General features: G+C 31.3%; 1 non-coding gene across 1 annotated transcript; it reads left to right on the top strand.

Moving 5' to 3' along the window:
• Positions 1 to 14,534: 14,534 nt before the first annotated feature.
• On the top strand, positions 14,535 to 14,641 carry LOC139873841 (small nucleolar RNA R71). The gene has a single exon (XR_011767555.1). It is a non-coding gene; the product is annotated as a small nucleolar RNA R71 (small nucleolar RNA).
• The last annotated feature ends 11,644 nt before the right edge of the window (positions 14,642 to 26,285 follow it).

Below are 26,285 nucleotides of genomic sequence, written 5' to 3'. Positions count from 1 at the left end.
TTGTTTGGTGGAGATTTAGACTTTTGACTCACAAAGGTGATCGATTTTTCATTATTACTAAGTGTCATTCTACCCTCTCTTACATCAAATAACGCCCCGGTAGATGCTAAGAATGGCCGACCTAAAATTAGAGGAATGTTTGGGTCCTCTTCTATGTCAATGACAATAAATTCGACTAAAAAGGTTAAATTACCCACTTGAACGGGTAGGTCGTCAGCAATTCCAACTGGGTGCTTAATGGTTTGATCAAAGAGTCGAACACTCATTTCTGTTAGACTTAACTCACCTACTCCTAATCTCTTATATAATGAAAGAGGCATAACACTCACACTCGTACCTAAATCTGCTAGTGCATCATACATGACACAATCACTAAGTAGACAAGGAACAATAAATTCACCCGGATCACCCAACCTGGGTGGAACTTTTGGTGGAACTGTCTTCACCGGGTTAACTTTTACGATTTTTGTTTCTTGCACTTTCTTATTCTTCTTCTTCTTTCCAGAGGTATCACAAACTTTATTACCTATTACTTGCTCATACTCAACTCCTTTTCTTGAAAACGGGATGGGTGGTCTGTATGGTGCCACCACTGGCTTTACATACTCGGGTGGTGGTGGTGTTGTAACTTCTTCATTGTTACTCACATCTAAAACCTTCCCATCTTCTGGAGCTGGTTTTTCAGAATTTGTTGACACCATATTAACATTCTCATTCCGAGGATTTACTTCAGTATTACTCGGTATCTTTCCTTGTTCCCTCTCACTCATCATGCTAGCAAGAGTACCTACGTGTTTTTCTAGATTTAAAATGGAAGCTTGTTGAGTTCTTAATGATTGATCAAACCTCTCATTTGTTTGGGTTTGAGATGTAATAAATTGTGTCTGAGATTCCATTAACTTTGCCATCATTTCTTCCAGATTTGGCTTTTTCTCTTCGGTTTGTTGTGGTGGTTTATACAAGCTAGGTCTTTGTTAATTAAAAGTGTTGTTTTGAGTTGGTTGGTTATTCGGACCTTGTTGGTTGTACGAGTTATTGTTGGGTCCATTTGGATTGTAAAGAATGTTTTGATTTCGATTGAAGTTTGGCCTTGGCGGTTGATAATTATTTTGATAATTATTTCCTGGCCTTTGGTTCATGTAGGAAAAATTCTCTCATTGTTCCATGGTTTGTTCGATGTGACAATCTTTCGTTAAGTGTGGTCCACCGCATTGCTCACAACTGATTCGTATTGCGTGAATATCTTTATTCATCTTTTCCATTCGTCTCTCGAAAGCATCTATTTTTGCGGAAACGGAATCAAAGTCATGGCTAGAATCGGCTCTGGCCGCTTTAGATGAACGAAAGATATCTTTTTCCTGGTGTAGTGACCCGAACTTTTCCATGTTTATATATATTAATTGAGATTGATATTTACATGATTAAATGTTTTCAACATGTTAAGCAATCAAACTTGTTAAGACTTGATTAATTGAAATATGTTTCATATAGACAATTGACCACCCAAGTTGACCGGTGATTCACGAACGTTAAAACTTGTAAAAACTATATGATGACATATATATGGATATATATATAGTTAACATGATACTATGATAAGTAAACATATCATTAAGTATATTAACAATGAACTACATATGTAAAAACAAGACTACTAACTTAATAATTTTTAAACGAGACATATATGTAACGATTATCGTTGTAAAGACATTTAATGTATATATACCATATTAAGAGATATTCATACATGATAATATCATGATAATATAATAATTTAAAATCTCATTTGATATTATAAACATTGGGTTAGCAACATTTAACAAGATCGTTAACCTAAAGGTTTCAAAACAACACTTACATGTAACGACTAACGATGACTTAACGACTCAGTTAAAATGTATATACATGTAGTGTTTTAATATGTATTTATACACTTTTGAAAGACTTCAATACACTTATCAAAATACTTCTACTTAACAAAAATCTTACACTTACATCCTCGTTCAGTTTCATCAACAATTCTACTCGTATGCACCCGTATTCGTACTCGTACAATACACAGCTTTTAGATGTATGTACTATTGGTATATACACTCCAATGATCAGCTCTTAGCAGCTCATGTGAGTCACCTAACACATGTGGGAACCATCATTTGACAACTAGCATGAAATATCTCATAAAATTACAAAAATATGAGTAATCATTCATGACTTATTTACATGAAAATAAAATTACATATCCTTTATATCTAATCCATACACCAACGACCAAAAACACCTACAAACACTTTCATTCTTCAATTTTCTTCATCTAATTGATCTCTCTCAAGTTCTATCTTCAAGTTCTAAGTGTTCTTCATATATTCTACAAGTTCTAGTTACATAAAATCAAGAATACTTTCAAGTTTGCTAGCTCACTTCCAATCTTGTAAGTTGATCATCCAACCTCAAGAAATCTTTGTTTCTTACAGTAGGTTATCATTCTAATACAAGGTAATAATCATATTCAAACTTTGGTTCAATTTCTATAACTATAACAATCTTATTTCAAGTGATGATCTTACTTGAACTTGTTTTCGTGTCATGATTCTGCTTCAAGAACTTCGAGCCATCCAAGGATCCGTTGAAGCTAGATCCATTTTTCTCTTTTCCATTAGGTTTATCCAAGGAACTTAAGGTAGTAATGATGTTCATAACATCATTCGATTCATACATATAAAGCTATCTTATTCGAAGGTTTAAACTTGTAATCACTAGAACATAGTTTAGTTAATTCTAAACTTGTTCGCAAACAAAAGTTAATCCTTCTAACTTGACTTTTAAAATCAACTAAACACATGTTCTATATCTATATGATATGCTAACTTAATGATTTAAAACCTGGAAACACAAAAAACACCGTAAAACCGGATTTACGCCGTCGTAGTAACACCGCGGGCTGTTTTGGGTTAGTTAATTAAAAACTATGATAAACTTTGATTTAAAAGTTGTTATTCTGAGAAAATGATTTTTATTATGAACATGAAACTATATCCAAAAATTATACTTAAACTCAAAGTGGAAGTATGTTTTCTAAAATGGTCATCTAGACGTCGTTCTTTCGACTGAAATGACTACCTTTACAAAAACGACTTGTAACTTATTTTTCCAACTATAAACCTATACTTTTTCTGTTTAGATTCATAAAATAGAGTTCAATATGAAACCATAGCAATTTGATTCACTCAAAACGAATTTAAAATGAAGAAGTTATGGGTAAAACAAGATTGGATAATTTTTCTCATTTTAGCTACGTGAAAATTGGTAACAAATCTATTCCAACCATAACTTAATCAACTTGTATTGTATATTATGTAATCTTGAGATACCAAAGACACGTATACAATGTTTCGACCTATCATGTCGACACATCTATATATATTTCGGAACAACCATAGACACTCTATATGTGAATGTTGGAGTTAGCTATACAGGGTTGAGGTTGATTCCAAAATATATATAGTTTGAGTTGTGATCAATACTGAGATACATATACACTGGGTCGTGGATTGATTCAAGATAATATTTATCGATTTATTTCTGTACATCTAACTGTGGACAACTAGTTGTAGGTTACTAACGAGGACAGCTGACTTAATAAACTTAAAACATCAAAATATATTAAAAGCGTTGTAAATATATTTTGAACATACTTTGATATATATGTATATATTGTTATAGGTTCGTGAATCAACCAGTGGCCAAGTCTTACTTCCCGACGAAGTAAAAATCTGTGAAAGTGAGTTATAGTCCCATTTTTAAAATCTAATATTTTTGGGATGAGAATACATGCAGGTTTTATAAATGATTTACAAAATAGACACAAGTACGTGAAACTACATTCTATAGTTGAATTATCGAAATTGAATATGCCCCTTTTTATTAAGTCTGGTAATCTAAGAATTAGGGAACAGACACCCTAATTGACGCGAATCCTAAAGATAGATCTATTGGGCCTAACAAACCCCATCCAAAGTACCGGATGCTTTAGTACTTCGAAATTTATATCATATCCGAAGGGTGTCCCGGAATGATGGGGATATTCTTATATATGCATCTTGTTAATGTCGGTTACCAGGTGTTCACCATATGAATGATTTTTATCTCTATGTATGGGATGTGTATTGAAATATGAAATCTTGTGGTCTATTATTATGATTTGATATATATAGGTTAAACCTATAACTCACCAACATTTTTGTTGACGTTTTAAGCATGTTTATTCTCAGGTGATTATTAAGAGCTTCCGCTGTCGCATACTTAAATAAGGACGAGATTTGGAGTCCATGCTTGTATGATATTGTGTAAAAACTGCATTCAAGAAACTTATTTTGTTGTAACATATTTGTATTGTAAACCATTATGTAATGGTCGTGTGTAAACAGGATATTTTAGATTATCATTATTTGATAATCTACGTAAAGCTTTTTAAAACCTTTATCTATGAAATAAAGGTTATGGTTTGTTTTAAAAAATGAATGCAGTCTTTGAAAAACGTCTCATATAGAGGTCAAAACCTCGCAACGAAATCAATTAATATGGAACGTTTTTAATCAATAAGAACGGGACATTTCAGTTAGTATCTGAGCGTTGGTCTTAGAGAACCAGAATTTTGTATTAGTGTGTCTTATCGAGTTTGTTAGGATGCATTAGTGAGTCTGGACTTCGACCGTGTTTACTTGAAAAATGATTGCTTAACAAATTTTGTTGGAAACTATATATTTTTAACATGTGAATATTATGTGATATATTAATCTCTTAACGCGTTTGATATTATGTGATAGATGTCTACCTCTAGAACAAGTCCCATTGACTCACCTAATAATAATGAAGAGTCAAATGTAAATTGGAATGATTCGTGGACTGATTCACAAGTTCCCGAAGAGGAACCGGAAGAAGAGTCAGAACCGGAAGAAGAATCGAAACCGGAAGAAAAATCGGAACCGGATGAAGAAATAGAACCGGTGGGGGAAATAATAAAACGGTTAAGTAAAAGAAAATCCTCAACCAACTGACCAAGGTTATTTATGGTCAATGGTTTTTCCGCCAAAGAAGCAAAATATTGGGAGGATTACCAATTCTCCGATGAATTGGATTCCGACGAGAATTCTGATGATGTTATAGAAATTACCCCAACTGAATTTAAAAAGGCAAAAGAAAATAATAAGGGAAAGGGCAAAAAAAATAGAGAAATCTAATTCCAACCCCGATGAACTTTATATGTATCGTCAACCCCCGAAGTCCTTAAGTTGTAACAATGACCCGGGAACCTCTAAACCACCAGGTTTTTCTAAACCGTTGTGGAAAACGACAGCTCGTATTAGGGGAACATCATATATCCCTAGAAACTTGGCAAAACGAACCAAAACCGAAGAAGAAGAAATGAGCGAGTCGGAATAAGATAGTTGTATTCGTGTGGTGTAATATATGTAATATAGTGTGCTTATGCTTTATGATATATGTAAAAATTGCTTGTATTAATAAGTATTTTTTTATGAATCTAACTCTTGTCTATTTTACAGTATAAAAACACAAAATGGATAGACAACCCAATATTTTAAGAGACCTACCCGGAGACATGATTGATGAAATCTTGTCTAGAGTCGGTCAGAATTCTTCGGCACAACTATTTACGGCGAAATCAGTTTGTAAGACATTCGAAGAACGTTCCAAGAATGTCTTGGTTTATAAGAGACTTTCGTTTGAAAGATGGGGGATATCACATTGGGAAACCCATAAGTTACGATGTGTTTACTTTGACGCATATATTGCGGGGAACCCAAATGCTATTTTACGCAACGGGTTAAGAAATTATTTTGACTCAATGTATTCGAATATAAGACTTCATGATTTAGAAAAAGCGGCTAACATGCAACATAAAGAAGCATGCTATGCTTACGGGTTAGTAATGTTCACTTCTCACCAAAGTGAGAAAAAGAACATCGGGCTACAACTATTAAACAAAACGTTCCCACAAGTGACGGAGTCGGTAATTGGGGTAAGAAATGAGGTTTTTAGGTTATTACGAGACTGTTGGTCATTACGTAACCCTCGTCCCTTTGACGACGTTACAACACGCTGTCTTATCAACGGCCATAACGGTTATGTTCCACAAGACCAAGGATGGGAAGTAGTCCTAGTAAAACCAGAATGCATGACTTGTTTCTGGACGTATGAATTACGTGTCTTTATTGCCTTTGCTGAACGACTTGTGTACTAGCTAGAATTATCTTCACAACTATCTTGTATCAAAGTTATTGTGTGCTATATTTCATGCTTTATGTAAAATAAGTGGTATTGTAAGTTTGTAAAATATTGTATAAAAGTTTGAACGCGAAATATTATTATAATCAGTTTTTCATATAGAATTGTAGTAGTTGAATTGTATATTAGCTACTAAGTATGAACTTAACGGGTAGGTACTACCCGAATTTAAACTTATAAAATGCTAATATGAAGAAAAAGCTTTTATAAATGAGTTCATATTATGCTACGAAATACTATTAACTACTCTTAATATTCTGTATGATTAACTTGTTCCATTTGACTATTTTGAAGGAAATGGCACCGACTACTCGACACATCGTGAATATGAATGAAGAGGAATTCCGTACTTTTCTAGCTTCAAACATAGCCGCAGTACAGGCTGCGCTACATACCAACAATAACCTTGGATCTAGCAGTACAGGAAATCGTGTAGGATGCACCTACAAAGAATTCACTGCCTGCAAACCTTTGGAATTTGATGGAACCGAAGGACCAATCGGATTGAAACGGTGTCTAGAGCAAGTGGGACAAGATGATGCGTACGCACTACCGTGGTCAGCATTCAAGCACTTGATGAACGAGAAGTACCGTCCCAGAACCGAGGTCAATAAGCTCAAGACAGAACTTAGAGGGTTACGAACCCAAGGATTTGATATTACCACGTACGAAAGACGATTCACAGAATTGTGCCTATTGTGTCCGGGAGCATTCGAAGATGAGGAAGAGAAGATCGACGCGTTTGTGAAAGGATTACCGGAAAGAATCCAAGAAGATATAAGTTCACACGAGCCCGCCTCCATACAACAAGCATGTAGAATGGCTCACAAACTAGTGAACCAGATTGAAGAAAGAATTAAAGAACAGACTGCTGAAGAGGCCAATGTGAAGCAAGTCAAAAGAAAGTGGGAGGAAAACGGTGATAAGAATCACCAATACAACAACAACAGCAATTACAACAATAATCGCAATAATTATCCCAACAATCGTAACATCAATCGCAACTACAACAAACGGCCCAACAACAACAACAACAACAACAACAACAACAACAACAACAACAACAGCAACCACAACAATCATCCCAACAACAATAATAACCGCAACAACAACAACAATCAGAAGCAGCTATGCCAAAGGTGTGAAAAGTATCACTCGGGGTTCTGCACCAAATTTTGCAACAAGTGTAAAAGAAATGGTCATAGCACGGGGAAGTGTGAGGTCTACGGACCAGAGGTTAATAGAACGAAAGGAACAAATGGTGTCGGAATGAGTAATGGCGGAGCAAGTAGTGTCGGAGCAAGTTATGCCAATGTAGTTTGTTATAAATGTGGAAAACCGGGCCACATTATTAGAAATTGCCCGAACCAGGAGAACACGAATGGACAAGGCCGCGGAAGAGTTTTCAATATTAATGCGGCAGAGGCACAGGAAGACCCGGAGCTTGTTACGGGTACGTTTCTTATTGACAATAAATCTGCTTACGTTTTATTTGATTCGGGTGCGGATAGAAGCTATATGAGTAGAGATTTTTGTGCTAAATTAAGTTGTCCATTGACGCCTTTGGATAGTAAATTTTTACTCGAATTAGCAAATGGTAAATTAATTTCAGCAGATAATATATGTTGGAATCGAGAAATTAAACTGGTTAGCGAAACATTTAAGATTGATTTGATACCAGTAGAGTTAGGGAGTTTTGATGTGATAATCGGTATGGACTGGTTGAAAGAAGTGAAAGCAGAGATCGTTTGTTACAAAAATGAAATTCGCATTATACGAGAAAAAAGAAAACCCTTAATGGTGTACGGAGAAAAGGGCAACACGAAGCTACATCTTATTAGTAATTTGAAGGCACAAAAACTAATAAGAAAAGGTTGCTATGCTGTTCTAGCACACGTCGAGAAAGTACAAACTGAAGAAAAGAGCATCAATGATGTTCCCATTGCAAAAGAATTTCCCGATGTATTTCCGAAAGAATTACCGGGATTACCCCCACATCGATCCGTTGAATTTCAAATAGATCTTGTACCAGGAGCTGCACCAATAGCTCGTGCTCCTTACAGACTCGCACCCAGCGAGATGAAAGAACTGCAAAGCCAATTACAAGAACTTTTAGAGCGTGGTTTCATTCGACCAAGCACATCACCGTGGGGAGCTCTTGTTTTGTTTATCAAGAAGAAAGATGGTACATTCAGGTTGTGTATCGACTACCGAGAGTTGAACAAACTTACCATCAAGAACCGCTACCCACTACCGAGAATCGGCGACTTATTTGATCAACTACAAGGCTCGTCTGTTTATTCAAAGATTGACTTACGTTTCGGGTATCATCAAATGCGGGTGAAAGAAGATGATATTCCAAAGACTGCTTTCAGAACACGTTACGGTCATTACGAGTTTATGGTCATGCCATTTGGTTTAACTAATGCACCAGCTGTGTTCATGGACCTTATGAACCGAGTGTGTGGACCATACCTTGACAAGTTTGTCATTGTTTTCATTGATGACATACTTATTTACTCAAAGAATGACCAAGAACACGGTGAACATTTGAGAAAGGTGTTAGAAGTATTGAGGAAGGAAGAATTGTACGCTAAGTTTTCAAAGTGTGCATTTTGGTTGGAAGAAGTTCAATTCCTCGGTCACATAGTGAACAAAGAAGGTATTAAGGTGGATCCGGCAAAGATAGAAACTGTTGAAAAGTGGGAAACCCCGAAAACTCCGAAACACATACGCCAGTTTTTAGGACTAGCTGGTTACTACAGAAGGTTCATCCAAGACTTTTCCAGAATAGCAAAACCCTTGACTGCATTAACGCATAAAGGGAAGAAATTTGAATGGAATGATGAACAAGAGAAAGCGTTTCAGTTATTGAAGAAAAAGCTAACTACGGCACCTATATTGTCATTGCCTGAAGGGAATGATGATTTTGTGATTTATTGTGACGCATCAAAGCAAGGTCTCGGTTGTGTATTAATGCAACGAACGAAGGTGATTGCTTATGCGTCTAGACAATTGAAGATTCACGAACAAAATTATACGACGCATGATTTAGAATTAGGCGCGGTTGTTTTTGCATTAAAGACTTGGAGGCACTACTTATATGGGGTCAAAAGTATTATATATACCGACCATAAAAGTCTTCAACACATATTTAATCAGAAACAACTGAATATGAGGCAGCGTAGGTGGATTGAATTATTGAATGATTACGACTTTGAGATTCGTTACCACCTGGGGAAGGCAAATGTGGTAGCCGATGCCTTGAGCAGGAAGGACAGAGAACCCATTCGAGTAAAATCTATGAATATAATGATTCATAATAACCTTACTACTCAAATAAAGGAGGCGCAACAAGGAGTTTTAAAAAAGAGAAATTTAAAGGATGAAATACCCAAAGGATCGGAGAAGCATCTTAATATTCGGGAAGACGGAACCCGGTATAGGGCTGAAAGGATTTGGGTACCAAAATTTGGAGATATGAGAGAAATGGTACTTAGAGAAGCTCATAAAACCAGATACTCAATACATCCTGGAACGGGGAAGATGTACAAGGATCTCAAGAAACATTTTTGGTGGCCGGGTATGAAAGCTGATGTTGCTAAATACGTAGGAGAATGTTTGACGTGTTCTAAGGTCAAAGCTAAGCATCAGAAACCATCAGGTCTACTTCAACAACCCGAAATCCCGGAATGGAAATGGGAAAACATTACCATGGATTTCATCACTAAATTGCCAAGGACTGCAAGTGGTTTTGATACTATTTGGGTAATAGTTGATCATCTCACCAAATCAGCACACTTCCTGCCAATAAGAGAAGATGACAAGATGGAGAAGTTAGCACGACTGTATTTGAAGGAAGTCATCTCCAGACATGGAATACCAATCTCTATTATCTCTGATAGGGATGGCAGATTTATTTCAAGATTCTGGCAGACATTACAACAAGCATTAGGAACTCGTCTAGACATGAGTACTGCCTATCATCCACAAACTGATGGGCAGAGCAAAAGGACGATACAAATGCTTGAAGACATGCTACGAGCATGTGTTATTGATTTCGGAAACAGTTGGGATCGACATCTACCGTTAGCAGAATTTTCCTACAACAACAACTACCATTCAAGCATTGAGATGGCGACGTTTGAAGCACTTTATGGTAGAAAGTGCAGGTCTCCGATTTGTTGGAGTGAAGTGGGGGATAGACAGATTACGGGTTCGGAGATTATACAAGAAACTACCGAGAAGATCATCCAAATTCAACAACGGTTGAAAACCGCCCAAAGTCGACAAAAGAGCTACGCTGACATTAAAAGAAAAGATATAGAATTTGAAATTGGAGAGATGGTCATGCTTAAAGTTGCACCTTGGAAAGGCATTGTTCGATTTGGTAAACGAGGGAAATTAAATCCAAGGTATATTGGACCATTCAAGATTATTGATCGTGTCGGACCAGTAGCTTACCGACTTGAGTTACCTCAACAACTCGCGGCTGTACATAACACTTTCCACGTCTCGAATTTGAAGAAATGTTTTGCTAAAGAAGATCTCACTATTCCGTTAGATGAAATCCAAATCAACGAAAAACTTCAATTCATCGAAGAACCCGTCGAAATAATGGATCGTGAGGTTAAAAGACTTAAGCAAAACAAGATACCAATTGTTAAGGTTCGATGGAATGCTCGTAGAGGACCCGAGTTCACCTGGGAGCGTGAAGATCAGATGAAGAAGAAATACCCGCATCTATTTCCAGAAGATTCGTCAACACCTTCAACAGCTTAAAATTTCGGGACGAAATTTATTTAACGGGTAGGTATTGTAGTGACCCGAACTTTTCCATGTTTATATATATTAATTGAGATTGATATTTACATGATTAAATGTTTTCAACATGTTAAGCAATCAAACTTGTTAAGACTTGATTAATTGAAATATGTTTCATATAGACAATTGACCACCCAAGTTGACCGGTGATTCACGAACGTTAAAACTTGTAAAAACTATATGATGACATATATATGGATATATATATAGTTAACATGATACTATGATAAGTAAACATATCATTAAGTATATTAACAATGAACTACATATGTAAAAACAAGACTACTAACTTAATGATTTTTAAACGAGACATATATGTAACGATTATCGTTGTAAAGACATTTAATGTATATATACCATATTAAGAGATATTCATACATGATAATATCATGATAATATAATAATTTAAAATCTCATTTGATATTATAAACATTGGGTTAGCAACATTTAACAAGATCGTTAACCTAAAGGTTTCAAAACAACACTTACATGTAACGACTAACGATGACTTAACGACTCAGTTAAAATGTATATACATGTAGTGTTTTAATATGTATTTATACACTTTTGAAAGACTTCAATACACTTATCAAAATACTTCTACTTAACAAAAATGCTTACGATTACATCCTCGTTCAATTTCATCAACAATTCTACTCGTATGCACCCGTATTCGTACTCGTACAATACATAGCTTTTAGATGTATGTACTATTGGTATATACACTCCAATGATCAGCTCTTAGCAGCCCATGTGAGTCACCTAACACATGTAGGAACCATCATTTGGCAACTAGCATGAAATATCTCATAAAATTACAAAAATATGAGTAATCATTCATGACTTATTTACATGAAAATAAAATTACATATCCTTTATATCTAATCCATACACCAATGACCAAAAACACCTACAAACACTTTCATTCTTCAATTTTCTTCATCTAATTGATCTCTCTCAAGTTCTATCTTCAAGTTCTAAGTGTTCTTCATATATTCTACAAGTTCTAGTTACATAAAATCAAGAATACTTTCAAGTTTGCTAGCTCACTTCCAATCTTGTAAGGTGATCATCCAACCTCAAGAAATCATTGTTTCTTACAGTAGGTTATCATTCTAATACAAGGTAATAATCATATTCAAACTTTGGTTCAATTTCTATAACTATAACAATCTTATTTCAAGTGATGATCTTACTTGAACTTGTTTTCGTGTCATGATTCTGCTTCAAGAACTTCGAGCCATCCAAGGATCCGTTGAAGCTAGATCCATTTTTCTCTTTTCCATTAGGTTTATCCAAGGAACTTAAGGTAGTAATGATGTTCATAACATCATTCGATTCATACATATAAAGCTATCTTATTCGAAGGTTTAAACTTGTAATCACTAGAACATAGTTTAGTTAATTCTAAACTTGTTCGCAAACAAAAGTTAATCCTTCTAACTTGACTTTTAAAATCAACTAAACACATGTTCTATATCTATATGATATACTAACTTAATGATTTAAAACTTGGAAACACGGAAAACACCGTAAAACCAGATTTACGCCGTCGTAGTAACACCGCGGGCTGTTTTGGGTTAGTTAATTAAAAACTATGATAAACTTTGATTTAAAAGTTGTTATTCTGAGAAAATGATTTTTATTATGAACATGAAACTATATCCAAAAATTATAGTTAAACTCAAAGTGGAAGTATGTTTTCTAAAATGGTCATCTAGACGTCGTTCTTTCGACTGAAATGACTACCTTTACAAAAACGACTTGTAACTTATTTTTCTGACTATAAACCTATAATTTTTCTGTTTAGATTCATAAAATAGAGTTCAATATGAAACCATAGCAATTTTATTCACTCAAAACGTATTTAAAATGAAGAAGTTATGGGTAAAACAAGATTGGATAATTTTTCTCATTTTAGCTACGTGAAAATTGGTAACAAATCTATTCCAACCATAACTTAATCAACTTGTATTGTATATTATGTAATCTTGAGATACCATAGACACGTATACAATGTTTCAACCTATCATATCGACACATCTATATATATTTCGGAACAACCATAGACACTCTATATGTGAATGTTGGAGTTAGCTATACAGGGTTGAGGTTGATTCCAAAATATATATAGTTTGAGTTGTGATCAATACTGAGATACATATACACTGGGTCGTGGATTGATTCAAGATAATATTTATCGATTTATTTCTGTACATCTAACTGTGGACAACTAGTTGTAGGTTACTAACGAGGACAGCTGACTTAATAAACTTAAAACATCAAAATATATTAAAAGCGTTGTAAATATATTTTGAACATACTTTGATATATATGTATATATTGTTATAGGTTCGTGAATCAACCAGTGGCCAAGTCTTACTTCCCGACGAAGTAAAAATCTGTGAAAGTGAGTTATAGTCCCATTTTTAAAATCTAATATTTTTGGGATGAGAATACATGCAGGTTTTATAAATGATTTACAAAATAGACACAAGTATGTGAAACTACATTCTATGGTTGAATTATCGAAATCGAATATGCCCATTTTTATTAAGTCTGGTAATCTAAGAATTAGGGAACAGACACCCTAATTGACGTGAATCCTAAAGATAAATCTATTGGGCCTAACAAACCCCATCCAAAGTACCGGATGCTTTAGTACTTCGAAATTTATATCATATTCGAAGGGTGTCCCGGAATGATGGGGATATTCTTATATATGCATCTTGTTAATGTCGGTTACCAGGTGTTCACCATATGAATGATTTTTATCTCTATGTATGGGATGTGTATTGAAATATGAAATCTTGTGGTCTAATATTATGATTTGATATATATAGGTTAAACCTATAACTCACCAACATTTTTGTTGACGTTTTAAGCATGTTTATTCTCAGGTGATTATTAAGAGCTTCCGCTATCGCATACTTAAATAAGGACGAGATTTGGAGTCCATGCTTGTATGATATTGTGTAAAAACTGCATTCAAGAAACTTATTTTGTTGTAACATATTTGTATTGTAAACCATTATGTAATGGTCGTGTGTAAACAGGATATTTTAGATTATCATTATTTGATAATCTACGTAAAGCTTTTTAAAACCTTTATCTATGAAATAAAGGTTATGGTTTGTTTTAAAAAATGAATGCAGTCTTTGAAAAACGTCTCATATAGAGGTCAAAACCTCGCAACGAAATCAATTAATATGGAACGTTTTTAATCAATAAGAACGGGACATTTCACCTGGTGCCACTCATGTGAGTGGGAGGCTGTGTTATCAATGATTTTATAAGCTTCAGTTGCGGTTTTCTTCATAATGGAACCACCAACTGCTATGTCGATGTCTTTTCGTGTAGCAACATCGACACCTTGGTAGAATATTTGTACTATTTGATAAGTATCTAAACCATGTTGAGGACATCCTCTCAAAAAATTTTTGAATCTTGTCCATGCCTCATATAATGTTTCATTTGGCTTTTGCACGAACGTAACAATTTCTCTTTGAAGTCTCACAGCTTTAAATGCCGGAAAGAATTGTTTAAGAAATTTTTCAACTAAGATATCCCATGTGTCAATCGCCCCTTCAGGTAACGATTCTAACCAATCTTTGGCTTCTCCCTTTAAAGTCCAGGGAAATAACATGAGATAGATCTGTTCATCCTCAACTTCTCTGATTTTGAAAAGAGTACAGATCCTATTAAAGGTTCGAAGATGTTCGTTTGGATCTTCTTTTGGCGTACCACTATATTGGCATTGATTAGTTACTGAAGCGACCCTCCTAATCCATCCGGATGAAGTCCATATTGATTACAAACGATTCACAATAGTTGGTTACATCGCGAGGTACTTGACCTCTATAGGATACATTTTACAAACATTGCATTCGTTTTAAAAGACAAACTTTCATTACATCGAAAGTTGACGGCATGCATACCATTTCATAATATATCCAACTATAATTGACTTAATAATAATCTTGATGAACTCAACGACTCGAATGCAACGTCTTTGGAAATATGTCATGAATGACTCCAAGTAGTATCTCTAAAATGAGCAAATGCACAGCGGAAGATTTCTTTAATACCTGAGAATAAACATGCTTTAAAGTGTCAACCAAAAGGTTGGTGAGTTCATTAGGTTAACATAAATAATTATTTCCATCATTTTAATAGACCACAAGAATTTCATTCCCAATTCTCATAAATATACGTCCCATGCATAGAGACAAAAATCATTCATATGGATTGAACACCTGGTAACCGACCTTAACAAGATGCATATAGAATATCCCCCAGTATACAGCGCGCAGCTAATATACTAAATAATACCTCGAAGTACTAAAGCATCCATACCCTGGATGGGGCTCGTTGGGCCCGATAGATCTATCTTTAGGATTCGCGTCAATTAGGGGTGCACTAATTCTCAAAATTAGTGATGTTCCCTAATTCTTAAGCTACCAAGCAAAAAGGGGCATATTCGGCTTCGATCATTCAACCATATAATGTAGTTTCGATTACTTATGTCTATTTCATAAAACATTTATAAAAATTGCGCATGTATTCTTAGCCCTAATATATAAAGTGTAAAAAGGCAAATGAAACTCACAATACTGTATTTTGTAGTAAAAATACATATGACGACATTGAACAATGCAGGGTTGGCCTCGGATTCACGAACCTATAACATTTGTGTATATATTAAAACGTATATCGTAATCAAACAAATATATATATTATTATTAGTGATATAATTTTTATATTAGTAACTTTTATATTTCATTATTAATATATATTAATTTTATGTATATATAAAAATATAGATTTTGTTATGTCATATGTATTAAATATTTTATATATATATATATATATATATATATATATATATATATATATATATATATATATATATATATATATATATATATGTTTCATTTGTTTGTTAAATAGTAATTATAACAATACTATAATAATATTAGTAGTGATTTAAAATAATGATAATACTAGTATTGAATGAAGAGTTTAGTAGATTTGATATATATAGTTATGTGAAAGTTTAATATAATTATATTATATGTAGTAAATATATTTTATGTACAAAATATTTATTTGCTTAAAAAGGTAGTTTTTGATATTAATAATGATAATATTTTTAATCATATTACTTAATAATAATACTTATGTTGATAATAATATTAGTAATAACCATATTAATAAATAATAATTATAATTGTAAATAAGGTTATGATAAAAATAATAATTATAAAGGGTAACTAATACTTGTATTAGTAATACTAACATCAATAACTAGTATTCATAATACCTACTAATAATAAGACTAGTAATAATAATAATTCTATTACTTAATGATAATAATAATGATAATAACAATAATCACAATGATAACTAATAATGATAATAATAATAATAACTATAATTATAATACATAACAATAATGATGGTAATAATAATAATAATAACAATAATAACGATAATAATAATAATAACAATAATTATAATTAGAAAACTACCTCATGGAGTTTGAAAAAAAAACAGCCCAAGTACAGGCTCGAACCCACGATCACTAGCTCAACCCTCATGTCCCTAAACCATTCGACCATACTTTCTTTTCTGATTAAATTCCAACCCATTTTTATTTAACTCAATTTCTATTTTATCCTTTTCTTCTTCCTCCTCCTTATTTCAAAACGACTCAGGATTTAATCATTGTAAACACAATTAATTCGTGGTTTTTAAGATTATGCAAACGATACAGAAACATTTATTAATTGATTAAGTTGTTTAAAACAGGAAAAGATTTAATTTAAAACAAGCTGAATAGAAAATAAATAAATAAAAACGCGTATGAACTCCATACCCAATTTTGAAATCTAGAACGTTTTAGACCCCGATCACAACATGGATTATGTTTCAACTTCCTTCTAAAAGCTTTCTGGATTGCCAATTTAGTTTGAAACTTCAAGATAGTCATGAATTTTGCTATGATCATAATGTTTGACTTTTTTGAAATATCAGTTTGACTCGAAAATTGGTATTCGATACGAAAAATTGGATTCTTAAACTTTCCAGAAATCTTAAATGAAAGATTTATAACAAAACTGCATTATAGGATTTTGGAATTAAAATCGAATTCGTTGTTTTAAAAAAATGGAGGAAGAACAGAGCGGTTTGAACTTTATTTCAGAATTTTGACATATTTCATCTGTTCTCTCTCGAATTATATTACAAGAAAATTCATATAGAGATTAAAGGACATAATTACAGCTAATCGTGACTCAATTGCTTTTGTTTTGTAGTTTAAATGGCTCGACAACTAGTACACAGATATATTCACTCAGGTACTAAAATAGATAAAAAAAATTAAAAGCTGAAATCGATGGTTACAGATTTTGGATTTGTTCTTATGATTAAACACTAATTGGTACTAAGTATGAGACAGAAGAATCAATTATCTACAGCTTGAAAGTGATTGAAAACATAATACGTATCCCTCAATTTTCTGTACGTATAAATTTGTATATATACTTATTTATTATATATCTATATCTGTTTTTATATAAGAATCTGATTATACCTGTATTATATAATCTGATTATATCTGTATATGTATTTGTATATATATATGTAGTTATATGTAGTTATATATAATTTAAATCTAATTATTATTAATAATTATCAATGTTAATAATATTATTAACAATTATATTAATAAAGATACCAATGTTAATAATAATAAATGATAATAATAAAATAATAATGATAATCTCATTACTAAATATAATAAATCATATACTTAAAATAAAAATACAATTAATAATTTTAATAACACTGATATAATAATAATACTAATTATTATAGTGCTAATGATAATAATCATATTCGTAATATCAATACATTAACAACAAAATTCATATCTATAGATTATATATTCATTTTTAAATTAGTATTAATACTAATAATTCCATAATAGTTTGTACATAACAATTTTTCATATTTGTATCCTAATTGTATTAATATTGATATTTATTTTGATAATAATAATGAAAGTAATTATAAAAATTATATATATATATATATATATATATATATATGTATATATATATTTTCATATATATTTTTACTTATGTAATATTCAATAATCATAATAACATTTACAATAATAATGTAACAAGTTACATGTAACAACTTTATATATAATTTTAATAATATTAACATTATAGATATTAATATTTAATATTAACATTAGTAATACTAATGATAATAATATTGATATATTATTTATATTCTAACTTGTAATAAATAATATTTTAACTTTACATTTCATTACTTATGTACTACTTATTCTATAAAATAACATATTTGAGTATTTAATATTTATATATAATTTATATATATATTACAACATACATATTATATTAATTTAACTTAATATATTAACTTATATTTATATTTACATATATATATTTATATATATATTTATTTATAAACAACTGTTCGTGAATCGTCGGGAGTAGTCAAATGGTAATTGAATACATGAACACATTTTGGAAATTTTGAGACTTCAACATTACAACTTTGCTTATCGTGTCGAAAGCATTTATTATCTAAAGATTAAGTTTAAATTTGGTCAGAAATTTTCGGGTCGTCACAGTACCTACCCGTTAAAGAAATTTTATCCCGAAATTTGATTGAGATCGTCATGGTTAACCATAAGAATGTTTTCATGACGAATATGAGTTGATAAATAGAGTTTTATCATCATTGAATAATATGGATAAAATAATTCGATTATTCGAAGGGTACGAATGAAGCTATCACAAAAGAGTGAAATGAGTAAATAGGAATTCGTCTTAACTTTTGACGTAGTCACGATTGAATTTCCGAAATTCAAGGGATTTAAAGAAAATCTTCAAAATCTAAAGGATTTGATTCTTTGACGAGTAAGGAAATTAAGATCTCTATAATTAGATGCGGTGATCTACCTCGATTACTCTGTCTGATATTTCCATTATAAATTAAACTTTTTCCGTTCCATTATTTTCACCATTCCTATACTTTCTTTCTTAGTTCATACATTCAAAAGATTGTGAAGATGTTTAATACCGTTCTAATCCTTGATATTTTTCAAATTATCATTTCTGTCATCCTTCTTTTCAATCTTCCACCAGAAAAATCAGTTTACTTCTACTATTACCTTGGGGTGATACTATTCTTAATTATGCCGTGTCTTTATATTGCTATTCCTATTAATATCCACAGTTTGTAACTTCCGTGTTATTATTGAACTTTATATTTTCTCTTATATTTTGGAGCTCTTTGCCTTTTTATTATCCTCCCGACCTCTAGTAAAGCGAGTAACGGTCCAGAATTCGTAAGTATGGAATTTCGGATAAACATCATGTTCTAAATAAGAAAAAAATGTGTTAGCATGATTTGATTTGTCAAATTACCAGAATCACTGAGAATAGAATTATCAAGAATATATTTTCTTGATATGTTCAGAAGTTAAGCATAATGAAAGAGTTATGTAACATGGCACTTGATGATGTTATGATCTGTGAATCATCACATTCCATTAGAAACTCAGCATTACTTACTGTAATATAATCACGTTGATCAAGTGTCATTATATTATACTAACTCATGCATCAGTTCCCAACATTACTTCAATATTTTAAGATCGGAAATTTACAGAATATAGAAATTAACAGTTTCTATATGATGTAACACTGATAGTACTAAGAGATTAATGATTTCAGATAGGAAGAGTTACGAAAATATCTTCAGAAATATGGAGGATATTTATAATGAAAGATACGATGATATCTTGGAATTTCTAATATCGAATGATGGTGAAGAAAATTTGTCCACAAGAGTTTGGAGTCAGAAGCAAGGTATTCGCTAAAGATTTCATCAGAAACAGAATCATCAGGATTCTTAATGTACAAGTTTAGTCCTTGTGATTTGTTCAGAGAATTCTTCGTAGTTTGCTCAATCAGTTTTTCAGTTTCAAACTTTTTCTGAGCTTTGCCAACATACAATTCTTTATCATCAACTTTTGGCTGTTGAGGTCATTTACAGTTTTTGTTACTTCATTCAACTTTTCAAAATTCAGAGTATTAATTCACAGACTGGGTGCTTTTCAGAATTTTAGAATGGAAGATCATAGTTCTAAGAGATAAATGTTATATGGATACATATAACTGTTGTTGTGGAAATGTTGCGAGACTCACAATACAGATTTGCTGATTTTCGGTAATTGGTATGGCAATTCTTGTTACAAGATGCGGATGAGTACATGATGAGACTTCAATAGATAAATATAGTGATTTGTCGGAGAGATTTAAACCAAGGAGAGACGCGGTTGCTGGTACATCTGCTGGTAATATGGTGGAATTTAAAAGGTTCCCCGGTAACAATAAAAGAGTACGCATATATATCAAGGTTATAATAAGGTTGTTTCGAACGTAAAGTCGAAATTGACTTGCTGAAGCTGTGAAAAATTTGACTAATTTGAAAAGGAAATGCAAAGTTATTTTCAGTAATAACAATGCCAAAGGAGCTAGCACAGATGTGTGTTAAACGTTTACTCAGTTTTCGAGAGTTTTCAGGTGCATAACTATATGCATAAATCTTTTCTTCCGTAGATGAGGTGCGGTTGGTTCATCCTCTCGATTGAGGTGTTTTCAAGAATCATGAAAGGTTTGAACGCAGATTGTAATCGTCGAGATATAAATGAGGTTTATGATAAAATCAAGTGGCAAACTTGAAGAAATGTTTAGTTTCATATGTTATAATCAATATTTTAATTCATTTTAATTGTCCAATGTTATTAGTCTACAGTCGATAGTCAACAGTTAACAGTCCAATAATTCATATATAGTTTAATATATAATATTCGAATTAATTAATACGTATCGTGACCCGTGTACATGTCTCAGACTCGATCATAACTCAAAGTATATATATTATTTGAGAATCAACCTCAACCCTGTATAGCTAACTCTATCATTACTGCATATAGAGTGTCTATGTTTATTCCAAATAATATATATAGATTAGTCGATATGATATGTCAAAACCTTGTATACGTGTCCCGATATTTAAAATGCGTAAATAACAATATTTAAATAACAATAAATAAAATGCGTAAAATAAATAACAGAAATTAAATGACGATAAATAAAATTGCGAGAATTAAAATTGCGATAATTAAATTGCGATAAATAAAATGTAATACGGAATTAACAGTTAGCTAGGAACAGTTAGCTAGGATTTCGTTAGCGTGGTTTCTTAACAAATTTTCTCATAGTTAATTTGTTTGTTTCTAACAAATTTTATTTTGTCAAACGTTGTTTTCTTCATTATGTCACTCGTTGGATTCTGATAGATCAAAATCCAAATATGAAATTGAATGAAAAGGGTTATTATGCGGTGAACAAATACGTATATCGGTGGTTGTAAATAGGATAGTAAATGATTGTTGAATTAGATTTGAAAGAATGTACAGTGTACTTATTAATGTGAAATCTAAATATTCCTCGGGTATTACCTACCCGTTAAAATATTTTCACCATTAACAGTTTCTACGAAAGAATTTTTAATTACAGTCTTTATGAAAAAAATATTTATACATATATATTTTCTTCAGATGTAATCATGGATTTAATGAGTCAATATGATATTAAACTCATTTAATTTACCGTTAGAACAAGAATATATAATCTCTAAAATATTAGAGATTACATAATCGCCATGTTGAATGAAGATAAATGATGTAGAACGATTCGTAGATTGATGATTATGCTCGAGGTACATAATGAGATGTTGAGGTGTGAGATGTTGAACTTGGGTTATTGGTGGTATTGGTATTGATGTTGATAGTACTGTTGATGCCATTGATGTTGCTAAAGCTGGTACGTTTTGCACCATATTTTTCAAGGCTACAACTCGGGTGCGTAGTTCGATGACTTATTACTCCGGGATGATTGTCTGTAAGAATGAGCGGATGAATAAGGTTTAGAATTGTGGATAAAATATAATCGTGTCAAGCTATTCTAGAAATGAGGCTGAAAATGGTGTTTCGGATAGGTTCGCCGTTAAGTGCTTCGGGTTCTTTGTCAAGAGGTGAATTCGGTTGGTGGAAGGGATCGCCTTCTTCGCGTCTCCATTGATTAAGTCGACTACGAACCCATCAGATGAATTGGGAATGGCTGATTGGTTGATTCATTCAGGTGACACTGCTTTCGGAGCTTAGGTGAAACTCCATATCGAAATAGTTGTCGGAATAACTATTGGAATATCTATCGAAATCTGAGAGACTCGAACTAGTGGCGAGTTACATTTTGTACAATCAGATGAAGGATTTTTTGATAAGAAATAGATTATAGGATGTAGATTAGTACCCTGCAATACATAATTTACATATGCATATATAATACTAAAATCCCATAAGTTACGGAGGAATCCACGGAAGCTGCCAGGCAAAGTTTACAGTAACAGATACGCTAAGATATGAATTTATCTATACACTATCTATGCAATAGAGGCAGTAAGACATGTCTAGACTAGGGATGATAAGCAAGTGATTCCCTAAGAATGATAAGCAGACAATTTTCGACACGAAATGATAAGCAAAACTTTTGACATGCAGACACGGTCGAAGTCCAGACTCACTAATGCATCTTAACAACTATCAGTTAGACGCACACATGCAAGACCTGGTTCGCTAAGACCAATGCTCTGATACCAACTGAAGCGACCCTCCTAATCCATCCGAACGAAGTCCATATCGATTACAAACAATTCACAATAGTTGGTTACATCGCGAGGTACTTGACCTCTATATGATACATTTTACAAACATTGCATTCGTTTTAAAAGACAAACTTTTATTACATCGAAAGTTGACGGCATTTATACCATTTCATAATATATCCAACTATAATTGACTTAATAATAATCTTGATGAAATCAACGACTCGAATGCAACGTCTTTTGAAATATGTCATGAATGACTCCAAGTAGTATCTCTAAAATGAGCAAATGCACAGCGGAAGATTTCTTTAATACCTGAGAATAAACATGCTTTAAAGTGTCAACCAAAAGGTTGGTGAGTTCATTAGTTTAACATAAATAATCATTTCCATCATTTTAATAGACCACATGAATTTCATTCCCAGTTCTCATAAATATACGTCCCATGCATAGAGACAAAAATCATTCATATGGATTGAACACCTGGTAACCGACCTTAACAAGATGCATATAGAATATCCCCCAGTATACAGTGCGCAACTAATATACTAAATAATACCTCGAAGTACTAAAGCATCCATACCCTGGATGGGGCTCGTTGGGCCCGATAGATCTACCTTTAGGATTCGCGTCAATTAAGGGTGCACTAATTCTCAAAATTAGTGATGTTCCCTAATTCTTAGGCTACCAAGCAAAAAGGGGCATATTTGGCTTCGATCATTCAACCATATAATGTAGTTTCGATTACTTGTGTCTATTTCGTAAAACATTTATAAAAATTGCGCATGTATTCTCAGCCCAAAAATATAAAGGGTAAAAAGGTAAATGAAACTCACAATACTGTATTTTGTAATAAAAATACATATGACGACATTGAACAATGCAGGGTTGGCCTCGGATTCACGAACCTATAACATTTGTGTATATATTAAAACGTATATCGTAATCGAACAAATATATATATTATTATTAGTGATATAATTTTTATATTAGTAACTTTTATATTTCATTATTAATATATATATTAATTTTATGTATATATAAAAATATAGATTTTGTTATGTCATATGTATTAAATATTTATATATATATATATATATATATATATATATATATATATATATATATATATGTTTCATTTGTTTGTTAAATAGTAATTATAACAATACTATAATAATATTAGTAGTGATTTAAAATAATGATAATACTAGTATTGAATGAAAAGTTTAGTGGATTTGATATATATAGTTATGTGAAAGTTTAATATAATTATATTATATGTAGTAAATATATTTTATGTACAAAATATTTATTTGCTTAAAAAGGTAGTTTTTGATATTAATAATGATAATATTTTTAATCATATTACTTAATGATAATACTTATGTTGATAATAATATTAGTAATAACCATATTAATAAATAATAATTATAATTGTAACTAAGGTTATGATAAAAATAATAATTATAAAGGGTAACTAATACTTGTATTAGTAATACTAACATCAATAACTAGTATTCAAAATACCTACTAATAATAAGACTAATAATAATAATAATAATTCTATTACTTAATGATAATAATAATGATAATAACAATAATCAAAATGATAACTAATAATGATAATAATAATAATAATAACTATAATTATAATACATAACAATAATAATGGTATAATAATAATATAATAATAATAATAATAATAATAATAATAATAATAATAATAATAATAATAACAATAATTATAATAACAATAATTATAATTAGAAAACTACCTCATAGAGTTTGAAAAAAAAAACAGCCCAAGTACATGCTCGAACCCACGATCACTAGCTCAACCCTCATGTCCCTAAACCATTCGACCATACTTTCTTTTCTGATTAAATTCCAACCCATTTTTATTTAACTCAATTTATGTTTTATCCTTTTCTTCTTCCTCCTCCTTATTTCAAAATGACTCAGGATTTAATCATTGTAAACACAATTAATTCGTGGTTTTTAAGATTATGCAAACGATACAGAAACATTTGTTAATTGATTTAGTTGTTTAAAACAGGAAAAGATTTAATTTAAAACAAGCTGAACAGAAAATAAATGTAAAAAAAACGCGTATGAACTCCATACCCAATTTTGAAATCTAGAACGTTTTAGACCCCGATCACAACAAGGATTATGTTTCAAATTCCTTCTAAAAACTTTCTGGATTGCCAATTTAGCTTGAAACTTCAAGATAGTCACGAATTTTGCTATGATCATAATGTTTTACTTTTTTAAAATATCAGTTTGACTCGAAAATTGGTATTCGATACGAAAAATTAGATTCTTAAACTTTCTAAAAATCTTAAATGAAAGATTTATAACAAAACTGCATTATAGGATTTTGGAATTAAAATCGAATTCGTTGTTTTAAAAAAGGAGGAAGAACAGAGCGGTTTGAACTTTATTTCAAAATTTTGACATATTTCATCTGTTCTCTCTCGAATTATATTACAAGAAAATTCATATAGAGATTAAAGGACATAATTACAGCTAATCGTGACTCAATTGCTTTTGTTTTGTAGTTTAAATGGCTCGACAACTAGTACACAGATATATTCACTCAGGTACTAAAATAGATAAAAAAAAATTAAAAGCTGAAATCGATGGTTACAGATTTTGGATTTGTTCTTATGATTAAACACTAATTGGTACTAAGTATGAGACAGAAGAATCAATTATCTACAGCTTGAAAGTGATTGAAAACATAATACGTATCCCTCAATTTTCTGTACGTATAAATTCGTATATATACTTATTTATTATATATCTATATCTGTTTTTATATAAGAATCTGATTATACCTGTATTATATAATCTGATTATATCTGTATATGTATATATATATGTATATGAATATATATATATATATATATATATATATATATATATATATATATATATATATATATATATATATATATATATATATATGTAGTTATATATAATTTAAATCTAATTATTATTAATAATTATCAATGTTAATAATATTATTAACAATTATATTAATAAAGATACCAATGTTAATAATAATAAATGATAATAATAAAATAATAATGATAATCTCATTAATAAATATAATAAATCATATACTTAAAATAAAAATAAAATTAATAATTTTAATAACATTGATATAATAATAATACTAATTATAATAGTGCTAATAATAATAATCATATTCGTAATATCAATACATTAACAACAAAATTCATATCTATAGATTATATATTCATTTTTAAATTGGTATTAATACTAATAATTCCATAATAGTTTGTACATAACAATTTTTCATATTTGTATCATAATTGTATTAATATTGATATTTATTTTGATAATAATAATGA

Source organism: Rutidosis leptorrhynchoides, chromosome 10 (genome assembly GCF_046630445.1).
Source record: "Rutidosis leptorrhynchoides isolate AG116_Rl617_1_P2 chromosome 10, CSIRO_AGI_Rlap_v1, whole genome shotgun sequence".
Taxonomy (NCBI): domain Eukaryota; kingdom Viridiplantae; phylum Streptophyta; class Magnoliopsida; order Asterales; family Asteraceae; genus Rutidosis; species Rutidosis leptorrhynchoides.
The sequence above is the reverse complement of the archived record's forward strand: the minus strand, read 5'-3'. Positions and strand labels throughout refer to the sequence as shown.